The following is a 16,251-nucleotide window of genomic DNA, read 5'->3' as shown; positions in this document are numbered from 1 at the left end:
ATTATGGCATTGGGCAATAAGCGCAAAAAAGTCATTTATTTAATTAATTATTAGGGAGGGCCATGCGTCTCTGATTTTCAGTTTTCAGTTTTGGTCAAAGATTTCAGTCCATCCCGAATTAGTATTATTTCAATGTAGGGCTGGGCAATAATCCAATATCAATATTTATCGTGATAGGCACATAATCAATAGCTACACATACGATCTTCGATAAATGTTTGAGAGAACAACTAACAAGGGAGAAAAGCCTGACATTTTGTTTGCCGTTGGCGAAGGCTAGAGTATGACATGTGATATGCCCCATAAATTTAAGCGATTTAATATACCCAAACACCTTGTACATTCCTTGAAAGTGAGTTTAACTATAATATAAGATTAAGCAATTGATACTAGTGGGGGACAGTGGACTGAACTCTCACTGCAGAAAGATTGAGAATGAAGATACTTTCGTGTAATACACTAGGGGGGAAGGAGACTTTTTAATATAAATAAAGACTGACTTGACAATTGCGAAATTCACTGCCAGGGTTAAAAAAGAAAACTCAATTCGTTCAAGAGCCCTCTTGTAAAAATCACAGGCATGCGCTCTCAATTCCCAGCAGTCATGTTGCCTTTAATGCTAGCAAAGTAGCAGAGCTCTGCACTAGACGGATGAAACCATAACTGACAGACAAGTTGACAGGAAAAGAATGTCTTTGTATTACTTTGTACTTTCATCCATAAAAACACTCGAGGCGCGTTCAACAGGGAGCTGCACGGAGGCGCGAGAAGGTGTGGGCGACAAGCTTCTTCGAGTATTAAGCACGTGGAACGTGCAGCATACACCCACTTGCCACGACATTTGGTACACCTGGTACTTGCAGTTTTAATGTTCGTTTTTGATTGTAGCAACAGTGTGTTATCGCCACGGATTCTTCCTGGCCGACAACATTTTCTGTAGTTTTTTCAATCATCATTTTCGATGATTGATTATTCCACAAATAAACACCTCAAATGGTGCCACGACTCTGTTTTATATTCCTTCTTGTCTTTTTGTGTTTGGTTTATTCAAAACATAACGGCTCTTTTTTTTAAATTCACATATTGGTTTTTATAAGGGATATCAGTGTACCGGTATTAAAACCAGCCTACTGAATTCTAGAATCTGCTTTGGTGAAAGTGACAAAAATGTCAGGCTGATGTTTACCAATATTAAATGGATTAAATGACAGTAGTGTTGCTCAAATAATAATTAGTGGAAACGTTTGTCTCAGCATTTACTCAAATACTATTAAACTACTAGAAATAACTATGTATACTATACCACTAAAAATACTAATACTAAAACACAGAAACTCCCATTTGAATGAACCCAAGCCTTTTAATTATCCTCATTGCACAGCATGACAGTAAAATGTCTTTTTATCAATACTCATTCCCTTCAGACAGAAAGAAGTGATGATGACCTTTACCCTGCTGCAGGTAGGACATCTTTCATGATTGTCCACATGACAAGCCACTCAACACTCTACACTTTGCAAACATCTCACTTCAACAGCATCACGGCTCATTTACTTGCGTCACAAAAATTACCTGCATCTTTTTGGACATGAATATATTTTTTGAATATTTGAAGCAACGTTCTTAAGGACATCCTCTTTAGTTTAAAGGTTGTGTGTGACTCGTTCTGAAAAGCAGGAGGAAACAATTAGTATAAACGCTACGAAAGAAACTTGAATACAATACACATTGGGAACTCAGATTAAAAGCAAGCTATTACCAGTAAAGATGGATTTGTCTTACCATTCATTTTAAGAACAAACCAAGAACTTTAAAATGGTGGAGATGATGGCCACTTATAAAACTTCTTGACTGTTAATCTTTTTTGTTATGCCTGAGCATGAAAACATTGTGAACAAATTCTCAGGGAATGTTTTGATTGCTAAAAAAAATACTAAAAAAAAAAAAATACAATAACTGCCTCGCCTGAAGTGTACCTATTCCATGGCTTTGACAGAAAATGTTAAGGCAAAGAAACTTTATTTGTATAGCACATTCCATACACAATGCAACTTCATGTGCAACAGAAGACCTGAGTTCATTTGTAAAACAATAACATTGCAACTCCCAACACCTTGCGTTTGAAGAAAACTTCAGCAGCAGTCTAAAAAGGAAAACAAACTGAAATTTCGATTTCACAGACACCAATGACAATAAAGTCAGTAAAGGGTTTCTATTAAGATGGGGAAAAAGTTGACCAAGTCAGGTAAGCATTTTACTTTTACATGTGTAATGTTTATATAAGTGTGAATTAATTCCTAGTGTCTGTTGACTTTAAATGGAAATCACTAGCTTGCTAATGCTAACTGCTTTTGCTAACCAGTTAGCTCGGGCAAATTTTGTTGGTGTCTAAAATTCTTATGTCTAGAAGATAATAGATATTGAGATTATATATGTACTCTCTTCAATTTACGTTCAATCTTAGTGGATTATTTAAAAAATCAACTCACATTCAACCTGACATTATTATTATTATTATTATTATTATTATTATTATTATTATTATTATTATTATTATTATTATTTTAATTTAATTTTTTAAAGGTAGGATAATCGATTTTAAAAGACTCGATAGTCACAGCCCTAGTTTGTATATTCGTCCATCTACAAACATCGTAGTAAGAATATTATTGATCGTTACATTGTTTCACCCAACACCATGTGCTCTAAAATTATAATCTAACTAAAATCAACACCCGTATTCCTAAAACCATAAACAGTATCTACATTTAAGACCACCTAAAGATAATGGAAACAATAGTGAGCCAATAAAGTATGACAGGATCTGAAGAGAGGAAGGTGGGAGAAAAAGAAGAGTGAAAAATAGAGAGAGAGAGAGATGCTAAAGGGAATAACTGAGTGATGCTCATTAAAACTGATTATTAAAGCAGCAACACTGAAGAGCAGCATTCATGCATAGACACAGCATCCCAAGTGTGTGCCGCCATCAAGAGATAAACGCTGAAGAATTACAAATGCAGTGTGCATCCGTATAAAAAAAATATTTTGTTTGCACAATGTTTCAGTGAAGCTGGGTCTGAAGTGGCAAATGTAGTTTCTGATATAGGATGAGTGCTGTCAAAATATTCCTAAAGCAAGTTTGACAAAAGCGCTCGTGTTAGGAAAACGGACTCGGTACCAGCAAGAGATACAGTGCATACGTCAACTAAAAAAAGAACAAAAAAAAGACCTGCATATTTTAATTTGAATTTGTTCCAATATTCAATTCTCAACTAAAGGTACAGAAATGATATATGTCTATTTAGAAGTTTTATCTTTTCTCAAAAGAAGGTCACCACATTTTTTACCAATTGTTAATGCTGATTTGGTACATAAGCTTATCGGGAGAACCAAGTGTAGTTCCCCCTATATTATTTGGAGTTTTAAGTGTTGGATATAGACTGAAATTCCTGCTGCAGGGGCTTGCCTCAAGCATGTGTGCAAAAGTACGTGAAGAAAACAGCATCGGTATCGTACAAGATGTGTTTGCCTAAGGCAAAGCCTCAAGACATGGATGTGAATTTGAGAGGCTGTGTCAAGTGCTTCATTGTGTTTTAGTCAAAGTGTCAAATTGTTTACCTTTGTTTTGTGAGGTGAAATAAATGGAAACAAAACCAAAAAAACTGGTTAAAGAAGTCATTGCGATCATTCATAATGTGAGGAAATTGCATAAGAAATTAGACAAACTCTAGGAAAAATGTGAAGGCTGTAATACTTGAATGAAAAATATATTATAACTTGGAATGATTTTTATTGATGTGATTTGTATTGTGTAATAAATGTTTTCTTCAATGTCATAAGGATCTTTTTTTTTTTTTTTAATGAGCAGAACACTGAAAACTTTTCATGGGAACACCGTGAATCTGTTTTGTTAAATGTGTGATTGATAATGAAAAATATTTTTGTGTGTGAACATTTTTTAGGAAAACTTTGACATTTTGGTTAATAAGAATGTTGAATTTTTGGTCAGAGAAATTTTGGTGAATTGAAAATTGTTCCCAAGATTGAGCTGAATGATGTAAATTGCAGCAATGCAAATGCCAAATCTTGAATGTGCCATTGGAATGAATGATAATCAATCTTTGTGAGAAACTCAACCTATTGTGAATGAATTGCTAGAAAAACTGAATAGTTGGAATGAGATAAATAATGGCACCCATTTTGTGAATTCTTGGAATGTGTTGAAAATGAAATATCAATTCGTCCATCCATCCATCCATCCATCCATCCATCCATCCATCCATCCATCCATCCATCCATTATTGCACCTTATCCTCACTAGGGCCGCAGGTTTGCTGGTGTCTATCGCAGCTGTCTATAGGCAGTAGGCGGAGGACACCCTGAACTGATGGCCAGCCAATCGCAGGGTACAGAGGGACAAACAACCGTCGCACCCAATCACTCCTAAGGACATGTTGGAATGTCCAATACATCTGCCATGCATGTTTTTGGAATGTGGGAGGAAGCAGTAGTGTCCGGAGAGAACCCATGTGGGCTTGGGGAGAACATGCAAACTCCACATTGGAAAACCGGAGCGAGCTGGATTTGAACTTGGGACTCTGAACTCTGAGGCACATGCTAATCACTTTTGCACCGAGACGTCCCTAATAAAGGGATGGCTGTGAAAAAAAAACTGGTCACAATGCTACTTTTAACTTCATCCAAGTGGCTGAATGTTTGAAACTCTCATGCAACCGTAGAATAATTTCATAATCACTGCGATCACTCTGCAGTGACATTCATACAGAGATGCATGTGATCGTTTACATTGCACAAATGAGTACTGTACGTTACCTTAATATTGTCTGTCCCGTTACAGTTGACAAACTTCAATGGATTAGTATGAATTATGCAGTATGCTCACCATCCGGCCTTCCTCATTTATTAACAGCCTTAAGACAAGACAGACTTTTATCCATCAAGATGATAATCCCACTTCTGATGTACATAATCTTTCCCTACACAGCCGCCATTTACTCTTCATCATCCTTTCTCTTTCTCAGTCTTCCAATTGACCCCTTACGATCGTGTTTGACTCCATCTGATGGTAGTTAACTTGTTCAAGCTATCGCAGCACACGCCGACTTGATGGGAAGCTCACAGTGTTTGCTGTTATCTAATTGCTTCACAGGCTGGAGGAGAACAAGGAGCTCTGTTGAATTAAACGCCAGGAACAAAAATCTCAAAATGATTTTGGAATAGAAGACACACTTCGCACATTTTGCGGCCATCTACTTTTTCTTTGACAATCGTGCCATGTTTTTGTGGTTTAAAAATAAAATAATGGCTGTACACTATACTGAGCCATTATTTCACCCAAAAAATATGAGTGGAACTCTAAAATGTGGACATCGATTAGAATAAAGTAAGTGATACCAGATCACTATAGCAACAACTGTGAGTTTTTACCTTTATACAAAGCGATGCGTCATCCACATGATTTTGAAGCCATTATCATCGAGCCAAATAAGAATATGATATGCTTTGTAGAGGAGCCACAACACTTTTGTATTTCTAAAGATTCTTCCGTACTACTCACGTCACAGCTATTTGACTTCAACAGCTTAGTCACTGATTGATGGTTTGCAGTAAAAGCTCATTTTGCCTGGAGCAGCCAAATACAAGCTGAGAGCAAAAGAGGATTCAAAACTATTATTCACTTCCATCACTTGGAAATTAATGTAGAGTTGTGTAAATGTGTCTGGGTCTCAAGTTTTGAATTAGTGTTTAAAATGCTGTATATCCTTTTGAATATGCTGTCTGAATTTGGATGAATATTTTTTCATTTATCAGCATGAAGCCTATTTATTTTGCTTGGTTTCGAAGGACATGGAGTAAATCAGATATTCACATTTCAAATGAACACTGGAACATCCTGTATTTATAAAAGTATATAATTTACACATCCAGAGTAAACTCTCAAAGTGTCTGATTTAAAACAACATACAAAACCTAAAAAACAAAGAAAAAAAACAAACCAAGAAAAAGCAACCCACCGAGCAAAATTAGCTTAAAAACGAATTGAAAAACATCACGTATGTCCATCAGGAGTATGCATATAAATCTTGTTGAAAAGTGAACGTTGAAAAGACATAACTTTGAGAAAATTAAAAAGATGTCTTTATAAAGACATGCTTTGAAAATCTGAATTTGATTGATCTCTTTAATGATGCAAATCTAGTAGTTAAACGATCTTGCCATTTTTGGGGAAAAATCATCATTTTGGATTCCACCTGAAGGCAGCGTGTTGCCATTTCATCTTTATAAATTCGAATACAGTACTAGGAAACTTTAAGTAAATCAATCTAAAAAGGGAAATGCATAAATAAAGCCTCGAAGCATAAGAAAGCAGAAAGCAAAACTTGCTACCAAATTTCTACTCTGAAATTTATGTTGCTTTTTTATTGTGTATTAGTGAAATTTCGTTTTCAACCTTCTATTACCACTGATGTAGAATTTCGAGTTTTCATTTAGTGTTGAGTTCTTTTCTTTTTAACTTTAATAGATAAACTATTTTAATTGAATGTGATGTATATTTAATTCGTATTACTCCCAAATTATTTTTTTTAAATAAATTATTTTTTTCAAATAAAGACTGCATTTGCTATGTCGTCGATACTCACAGTGTTGGAGGGAAGGACTTGAAGAGGTTTTGTGTTGATTAAAAAACATTGTATTAATTATTGGAGACCGGGCAGAGCTTTTTATTTCTTAGACACGATGTGTGCTGGTGCAATATCTGGAGGGCATCACTTTCAAGCCAAAAAAAAAGAAGCCCATAGCAACAAAGGATTTTTGTGCACAATATGATGGTCAAAGGAATAGAAAACAAGAATGTCACGGAACCACCTCCAAACACACACGCGCGCACACAAACACTGCCTTCCCCTTTCCCTCGTCCATCCCCATTTCTCTGCCCAAAAGGTTAGTAAATGTCAGATGGGAGTTGTCATCATCTTCAATGGTGTCATCTTTCTTCATAGAAGCACTCTGTCTCTGTGAGCATCTTTATGTGTGTGTGCATGTTTTTTTTTTTTTTTTTCGTGTGTGTGACAAGTTGAAGGGAAAATAACAGAGAAGAAAGAAATAGGGCAACGTATTGGAAACCAACATGCAACAAATACAACATGCAAGGCTGAAAGATTGTTCCTTCCGCCTCTATGTGTCTTCATTTTGTTATGGAAAGCCAACACACAAACTTTGGGGAACAAAATCGATGCGGCATCCTGAGTGTTATGCAGTAGCACACATAAACACACGCACACGTACACGCACTTTGCTGCGTCTTCACTATATTTTATGAGTAATAGAAGGAGCAAACCTTTGTGCCGATGACAAATCCCTACACGTCGACACTTTTACGAGCTCTAAAGAGCCCCTTGACAAACGACTGGGCTGTTACCCTAATATTCTAATGTTGTGTGTTATTGTAATGGCATGTCTTTGTGAGTGTGCGCGTTTGTGTGTGCAAACGACTCTTTCCGAGCTGTTGGGCATCACCTAACTACAACAGCAATAAACAAGCTTTAGCACCGGAAACAAATCAAGAAATTGTACACACAAGCACGCTTGCATTGCATTTTATGTACTTTAAATGTACAATATGGGCAGGTTGGTGCAAAATATGTCTTTTTGAAAGTTAATGTTATTTTATAAGGCTTTTGACAAGGACCAATGGATTTGGTTTTTAACAACACGTGAGCTAGAGTGGTACATATCGCTAAAATAATACTCTGCAGAAAATCCTCTTTTGTTGTGTTGTAGCTTTCATACTTGAATGATTCTGAAGAAAATGCTGAAGACACCTGTCACTGCGCTTTTACAGAAGGTCCATAGGTGTGATTGGTTGCATGAATTGTTGTTCACAATTGCCCTGCAATTGGCTGGCAACCAGAAAGCCAACGACCTTGCGCTGTGTGTGTGTGTGTGTGTGTGTGTGTGTGTGTGTGTGTGTGTGCGCGTGTGCGTGCGTGTGTAAATATGAAAGAATGAATCAGATTTGGTGTATATATATATATATATATATATATATATATATATATATATATATATATATATATATATATATATATATATATATATATATATGTATATATATATATATGTATATATATATATATAAACACGTATATTAAGATCTTGAATGAAATCGATGTAAACTTAACGTTCCAGCAGAGTTCAGCTGCCACAGGAAGTAAATAGAATTGAGATTTTGTATTTTTTTTTTTTTCATGAATTCAAAATGAATCCTCAAATCTACAGCGCAGCTTCTGAAAGTGGCATGACCCATTTCAGAAAGCTAATTTCAGTGATTGGTTTTTATTGTGGCTGTGACGTAATTTTCGTTTGACTGCAAGTGGCAAAATGGCTGCCCCCAGAGATACTGTAGATAAAAAAAAGGCTGGACTTTAACGCATTATTTATCAGAGTGCTGTGATTGGACATTTGATTGGTGCATAGAACATTTTTAAAGAGAGTTTTTTGGTTGACTCCTGTGTCGAGTTGCTTTTTCATTTTATCACCATGGACCGCTTGTACAGAACTCTGTGGGCTTGATAGATTTGAAACTGCTGCATTGGTCTGAAAACATAGATGGACTCCGTCATGCTTATTCTATCCAAGTCACCAGTCCTCCGCTTTAAGCCTGGCGTCCCACATGCTTCATCGTCATCTCATAAGTCTTAAAGGAGTACATATCTCACACCTTTTCTGTGCTCTTCTCATCCATAATCCCCTAATGGCCACGCGCTGTTATTTCCCCCGAGGCCCGGCGGGCCAGGCACAGTTGTGGGAATGCATTAAATTCAAGAGTTGTTGACGCACGCTTAACAGAAAGCAATAACCTGTGCAGGGTCATTTTTTCCCCTTTCCTTTCATTTTGTGAGGGTGGAACTGAATTGCCTCTCAGACCGCGCATGATTATGTTGCGTTTAGCATGGGAATTATGAGAACCACGCACGCCTCGACAAGATTAAAACCTGCCGGTGGAGAGACAAAATAAGGGTCAAATGGGAGGAAGAGAAGCGCTGAGAGTGATAAGCGTGACATGTAGCTTTACGGTTTTAATAACACCTTTCCTTGGACCTTTTGTAGGGTGAGCTTCAATGATGACTGACAGTGATTATTCCAGGTATCAATCCTGCAGCCTGCAGCCCAAACAATGACTGCTGGCTATGTAAGACAAAACAGGAGAAGGCTTACGAACATTTAGTCTCCAAATTCCCAAGTGTGTAGTCTGGAGCATATGTTTTATAATAACAAGAGCGCCACGCTCCCTTGCCACCTGTTAAAAACCTTTGGCAGACCACAAACTGCAATGTACAGAAGGTCTTGTAGCTACATGAAGGCCCCTGCACCGAGGCGTTTCATAAAAACTGAGGAAAATAAAATAAAAGATGATTTAGTCACCTGCTTTTTTTATACAGTATAGTCTGTACAGGGATGAAAGCTCTCTGTCCTTGTAAGGGGATGCACAATGCTAAAAGACAAAGACGAAACCACCAACACTTCACATTTGATCATTATTTTTTTTTATTTTACTGAACCCAAGTAAATAATAAATAACGTAGTGTTTTGAGGTAGATACATTTACACGATACATTTGCTAGTATTTATGAATTACTAATTACACTTAGAAATATATTCATCATTAAAAGCAGACTTACAATAACAGAATACTAGTAGCTTTTAAATCCATGGTGCATGGTCTACGTTCACAAAATTACGCATTTGAAAAACCTTTCAACGTACAAAACACTGTAAATAAAATATATATAGTTCTATTTTTAAATAATAATATTTTCAAGTCATTACACCTAATTAAAAACTACTTACTAATTACATACTTGCAGCCTTAAATGAAAAAATACATGCATTTTACCTTTATTTGTATTTTTAAGCATGAAAAAATGTTCTTCTGAACCATTGGTTATCACACAATCAATTTGCGAATTATTTTACTGTAATAATACTGATATATTATGATATTTTAATATATCGCTAGCGTCTGGTGGAATGTGTGTATTACAAAAATTTAATAATTTTCAGGAGACCCCAAATATAGCAAATTTGTTCTACTCATTGCGTTGCCTATTGGAGATCACCGCCTTAGATTGGTCATTAATGTATACAATAAATAAATAAAATAATAAACATAATGATAATCCCCTCCATGAACCGTCACCTTACTAAAAAACTATTGGTCCCAAGAGAAAGGTTTAGAGTCCCAAAAATTGTGCCGTAAAAGGACAAAGTAAGTCCAAGGTTCAAATTGCATTCACGTCACATGAGCAAAAATAACCAGCTGATATTAACAAATGTCAGCATATGTAAACACATTTGTGTCCTTTTTTTTCAATTAACGTTCTTTTTCTCGTGAGATCAAAGCAAACATGGTGGACGAAGTTGTCAAAAATTTTCGTAAATCGTCGAGTTTTGTTGGATGAAAGAGTAGATGGATGATGATAAATATGTTGATGTAAAAAACAAAACAAAACTATGCATCTAAGGGACTCACGTTGATTTGAAAGTATGCATCCTCCTTCAAAAATCACGCGTCTGGGACACATGCCACACTGCCACAATTGTCACTTACTGTGAGGTTTTGGGTTGATATTTCATCACAAAACTTTCTGTTTAAGGTTGATTACTTCTCTTCATATTTTAAAAAATGTATTCATCAGTAAAATTTCAACTGTTTTGTTAAAGCTACCACAGTGATGTTTCTGCACCGAGCCCATGTCTTTGGTGTCTGATCTTGCCAAGCTTTTGTTTTGGCGAGCCAAGTTCTTGTAGCTTTCTGGTTGTTTGTTGCGTTATTGTGTCAGACTGTACAGTGCACCTGCAGCTGATCAGCCGTTCACACATGCGTAAACAACAACTGATGATCTGTGTTTTGGTGCCCGTTGATTTGTGCATTATGAGGGGTGTTTTGGCCAATATTGTACATTTCTTTGCAATTTTGCATTTTTTTCGTGCCTAACATTTTTTTGTCATATTACAAGTTCTTCCCTGCTCAATCTTGCTCAACTATTCCACACGGAGCTCTTGTTCTCTCACTGATTCATTGGGCTGTTCCCTTGGCTCGTTACCAGCTCTCCATCATTTGGAATGAACCTCCTCCACCCGTGTCCTGAACTTGTTCACCAAACTTTCCTTTCCATTAAAAACTCTCTTAAACCTCCATCAACTGTATCCTTTGACTTTTTGGGCCTTGACTAGCATTTAATTTTTGAACCATTATGTATTCGTTACCACACTTACCATAATCAAGTTTTTTTTCTTAGTTACCTAGATTTATGTAACAACTAACTGTGATCTATTGATTTGCATGAATCCAAATTAGACATGAAGCGTTTCCAAGCCGTTGGCTCACATCAGTTCATTAAGCAGAAACCGTCACTTTGTTCCTCAGGCAACAGGTTGGGATCAATGTGTAATGTGCTTTTTGGTTTATTAAAGGCAAGGCGGAGAGTATACAGTCTGCTAATTGAGCTCTTCCAATTACGCTTGAGAAGGACTAACACTCATCTTGAACACGAGCGGGCATAGCGGAGATCAGTGCAAGACACATAATTGAAGGTGCTTGTTTTTGCCTGGGTATGGACAGGACTGCTGCATGCATACTGGTACCAATAGGCAACCTTCTTCACCATACATTATCCGTTTTGATTCTATTTCAATGTCTCCAATAGGGTGTGAAGTACGAACAATCTGTTTGTTGTATTGAAGTAGAATTTCTATTCTGATGACCTTCTTTTGTCAAAATAGGCAAGTTGCTTCAAAATGAGGTGAATAGAGCGTCACACCGTACACAACCATATGTTCAGGGGTGCACATATTTTTTTTATCGTGGCTTACTCCAAGGCCAGGAGTACCAGCAAGTAATGTTTGGTTCTCTTTCTGTAATCAAAAAGTCTTCTTCGATGTCATTCTCATTGTCACTCCCACATTGAGAGCACTGTCTGTGTGCACACAGCAAATTTATTCAAATTTGTGCCCTCAAAAAGTTTCACAAGTCCATCAGTTATATTAAGTGTGCTTCAAGATACGACACACCTTGGAGCCACTTCTCAGAGCAAGAAAAAGTTAATCAAGGTAATAGTGGGCAAATATACCTTTTGACAGATGAGAGGCTTAATTGACAGAAATCTTTTGATTGCAGTGATTGCCTCGAAAATGTTGTGCAATACAATATGAATATTAATATCACCCTTTACAATCTTTTGCCGATACCTGTTACATTGTAATTAAATAATTTTCTTGAATGACAATTCAAATGTAATTGTGTGGAGAGTGGGGCCCTTCACACAGGTTTCTTTTCCTTCCTATCAGGGCTTGTAACAGCTCCCAGCCCACAGGTTAAAGAATTAGGACTTTTCTACACGAAGCCGGTGTTCTTGCAAATGGGAGCCAAATGTATGCGTTCTGCACTGTCTTCCACATGCCCCCAGTGTTTTTTCATCAAGAACATAGGTTTATATTAATTGCAGCTAAGAGGGGATTTGCCAGATTGTCCAGATCCTCATTCGCATATAACAGTACTAAACGGAGTTTTACGTCATGGCTCTATACACGTCACTCACATACAAACCTCAAGCAAGCAGCTTTCGCCTTTTTTTACTGCAGATGTACTGTTCAAAATAACTCGGCTCCATGTCGGACCAAATTGTGGTTGTGTGGAGTAGTGTGAAATTAGCTTTCTTATCCACAGCAAGGCTTTTTCTTTCTTCTTCTACTTACTCTCATGATTTGCTATTTTAGATGCTTGTAAATGAATTCAAAGACACACTTATGCATTTGTGTAAAGAGACATTTTTTTAAACAAAGCTGTATGGAGGGATTTTTTTTTTTTAATTATGTGGGTTTGTGTACATGTAGACAAAGCCTTAGTCACTCCCACCCCGGCCCTAATTGGCCAACACTGAGGGCTCAAAAATGTGAAGACGTACGCAAACAACGGGCCTGTCTTTATCCAGCTTGTACTGGGACTAATTTAGTGTAAAATTCCCATGATTGTCCAGCATTGAGGGTGAGAGAAATGAACTGGCTCAGTACAATAAAATAGATGTTGAGACACACAGATTTGTTTTCTGTTAATTTGCCAGAGGGGTTGCACTATAGTAGCAAGACAAGTAAGCCTCATTATCACCTTGTTACTTCAAATCACCAGCAAATAAGTACAACAGCTTCTGATTTCAACAAACAAATGTCATTAGAAGCAGCGTACGGCAACTGGAATAAAGAAAGCGTAACCATGAAAGTTGCATAATTACAATGGCACAGGTGAGATAAAACACAACTGAAGTCATAAAATAAATAAAATTTTGATTTTTAATTGCCATTCATAATACCAATGTAGAAATGCCACAGCTAAACTTTGGCTGTTTTTTTATGTAGATATACAGTATACCATTTTTAAATGGACTGCTACCATGTCAGCATACCTAATGGTACTTTAGTTCAGCAGTTTCAGAATATTACCTGTGTGAATGCTATGATGAAGCATTTGGGAAAGCAGGGAAAACATGGAACAGCTGCATGACAAACTGAACGAAGCAAGTGAACTAAAAAACTAGCAAGGTTAATGGCAAAAAATAAAGTCAAGTAAGTTCTGAAAAGACGATAATGCAAAAGTCAAAACAAAATACACACAACGGCAACAATGATGAAATAAAGATCTAGAAAACTAAACACAAGAACAAGACCATTGACGAGATGAGGAAGCAGATTGACAAGCACAGCTGGAAACAAAACATACAACCCGCAACACAGGACAATAAAACATGCAAAGAAACAAACCTACACCAGGGGTGCTCAATGAATCGATTGCAGTCGATCGGTTGATCACAAAGTTATTATTGGTAGATTGCAAAGCATCAAATCAAATGGGGTAAAAAAAAAAAAAAAAAGAAACAGACGCAAACAGTCGGGCTAAAAGCTAACTGGAGAATCACAAAAGTAAAACGTACGGTAATATACAGTATAGTATATTATTAATTTAACAATAAGTACTTCTTATTACAAAATTAGGATACAGAATACATTTTGTTTTTTATTATTTATACTAGTGCATTTGTGGCATGAGCTGGGGTGCATGCTGCTCTGGACGATTGTGTTGGGTCATACTATAGTGTATGTGTGAGCCTATGTCATTCTTGCTCCTGATGTGGCTGACATCAAATTTTATATTACTCTTCTTTTATTCTCAATGGTTAAAGCAATAAAACTTGTGTTGTAGTTGCTGGGTGGCATTTAGCTAATGTTGCTAGCACTGATTAGCATATATTCTATATAGTTGGGGTGCTGGGCTGTTTCGGCCACCCATACAGCTATACTTTGAATGTACACAGTTATCTGTGATCTAGCTTTCTTTTTCAAACTAACTGCAAATGTCCAATTAACAAGATTTACTTTGTTGTTCAAACCAATGTAAAACAAAATATAAAAATCAACCTATTGCCGATTGAAGCACAATGCTTCCATTTTATGTGGCATTCCATCTGGAAGCGATATTAATTATTCACAGCATTCACAATTGAACAAACGTAGCCGTCACCAGTGGAGAAACACCATGTAAACACGTGATCCAAGAACACTCATCTGGCTGCTGTCTGAATCACTTAAATCGTCTTACGCCAATCATTCTAAATTTGTGTTTGTGTGTGTGCGCGTGTGGCCACTTGGTATTTGGAAATGTCCCCTCATAACTGCTGATCCATGAATAGCCCAGCTAGCTGCTTCGCCACATGTCCTGTCATTGAGTGCCTAATTGGCAAAAAACATGCACATAAACAGAGAGATGAATGAGTGTGTCTGCGTGCATACACACAAACAGATATAAAACACACACACCCCAACGCATAACCCAGAGAGAGGAAAACACAATTAGAGATTTAAAAAAATAAAATAAAAAAATGTCAAGTCTACTTCCCAGTGTGCGGACATCTCAAGTGGGCCCCCAACCCACCCAGCCTTCACTCCATTGGGAATAGGAATTAACAGGACTCATAAATAAATAAGGTATACACTCCGTGGAAAGACGCCCTCTGGTCACCACGCTTCCTAACAAAGACGCGTTTATTCAGAAATATTCTTGACATTTAAGCAAAACACCTTTGGTCATTCTGTGCATTCACATTGCCATTGTGACAGTGTGACAGGAGCGTTCATTTTTATCAACTCTACTTTTATGTTTTGCATATGTGCTTTTAAAAAAGAAATTTAGCTCTATATCATACTAAATCATGAAAGAGAATGTATGGAAGTATGGAAAATAAAGTCACATACATGAAAACTGTTTTGTATTTTTGTTGAAGTGTGCCTTTAAGAGGCGTTGTCTAGTGAATGACATGATTTTAATAGTGCTGGTTTCATCAGGGTTAAAAAGGTTTGTGTATGTTTTGAACATCAATCAGGTTTGTTCTTTTTTTTTTTCAATTTTGCTTTAAAAATTGAGTGCAAGACATAAAGAAAGGTCAGAAAATATTGTGTAATAATGTATTATGTAATAATACATAAGATGGACAAAATGTCCATCTCATAATCATATGCTTATCTAATACTGTTTGATTTGGTTTTTATTTATAGATAAATCCCTTGTGAAAATGTTTCATGCTTCTCACTGAATTCATGCGGATTGCGTCACCTGTTTCTAGACTTTACCTTCCTCCCCTGTAGAGATACCATATGGGCACCATCCTGGTTTTCCTAATTTGTACCAGGCAAGGACAAGGAATAAAGGGCACTGCTAAAGTACTAGAGCCGTACCAGTGCCCTGGTATGTCCATCCATCCATCCATCCATCCATCCATCCATCCATCCATCCATCCAGCCATCCATCCAACCAACCAACCAACTACAGGGATGGGAAATCCAGGTCTAGAAAGTAAAATCCCTGACAGAATTTGGTTTTAGCCACAGGTGCTTCTAATCAACTTGCAGTCAAATGAGCTTGTTAACTTATCTGTTAAGTGAAAACGCATGTGGCTAAAGCCAAACTGTGGCAGGTTGTTACTTTCTGGACCTGGTTTTCCCATTTCTGCTTAACTGTGAGGCAGATGTGCTATCCGGTGTTGTTTGGAAGGTTTGCTTTTGATCCGATGAAACTATGGAAAACATTTGCCACAAAAAGTAATACAACACATTGTGCTATATCATGAAGAGTGCACACGGCTAATACGACTACGTACTCTTATTATTAATAATGATAAG

This window comes from Hippichthys cyanospilos, chromosome 6 (assembly GCF_059441005.1).
Source record: "Hippichthys cyanospilos isolate Australia breed blue-spotted pipefish chromosome 6, RoL_Hcya_1.0, whole genome shotgun sequence".
In the NCBI taxonomy this organism is placed as follows: Eukaryota; Metazoa; Chordata; class Actinopteri; order Syngnathiformes; family Syngnathidae; genus Hippichthys; species Hippichthys cyanospilos.
The sequence above is the reverse complement of the archived record's forward strand: the minus strand, read 5'-3'. Positions refer to the sequence as shown.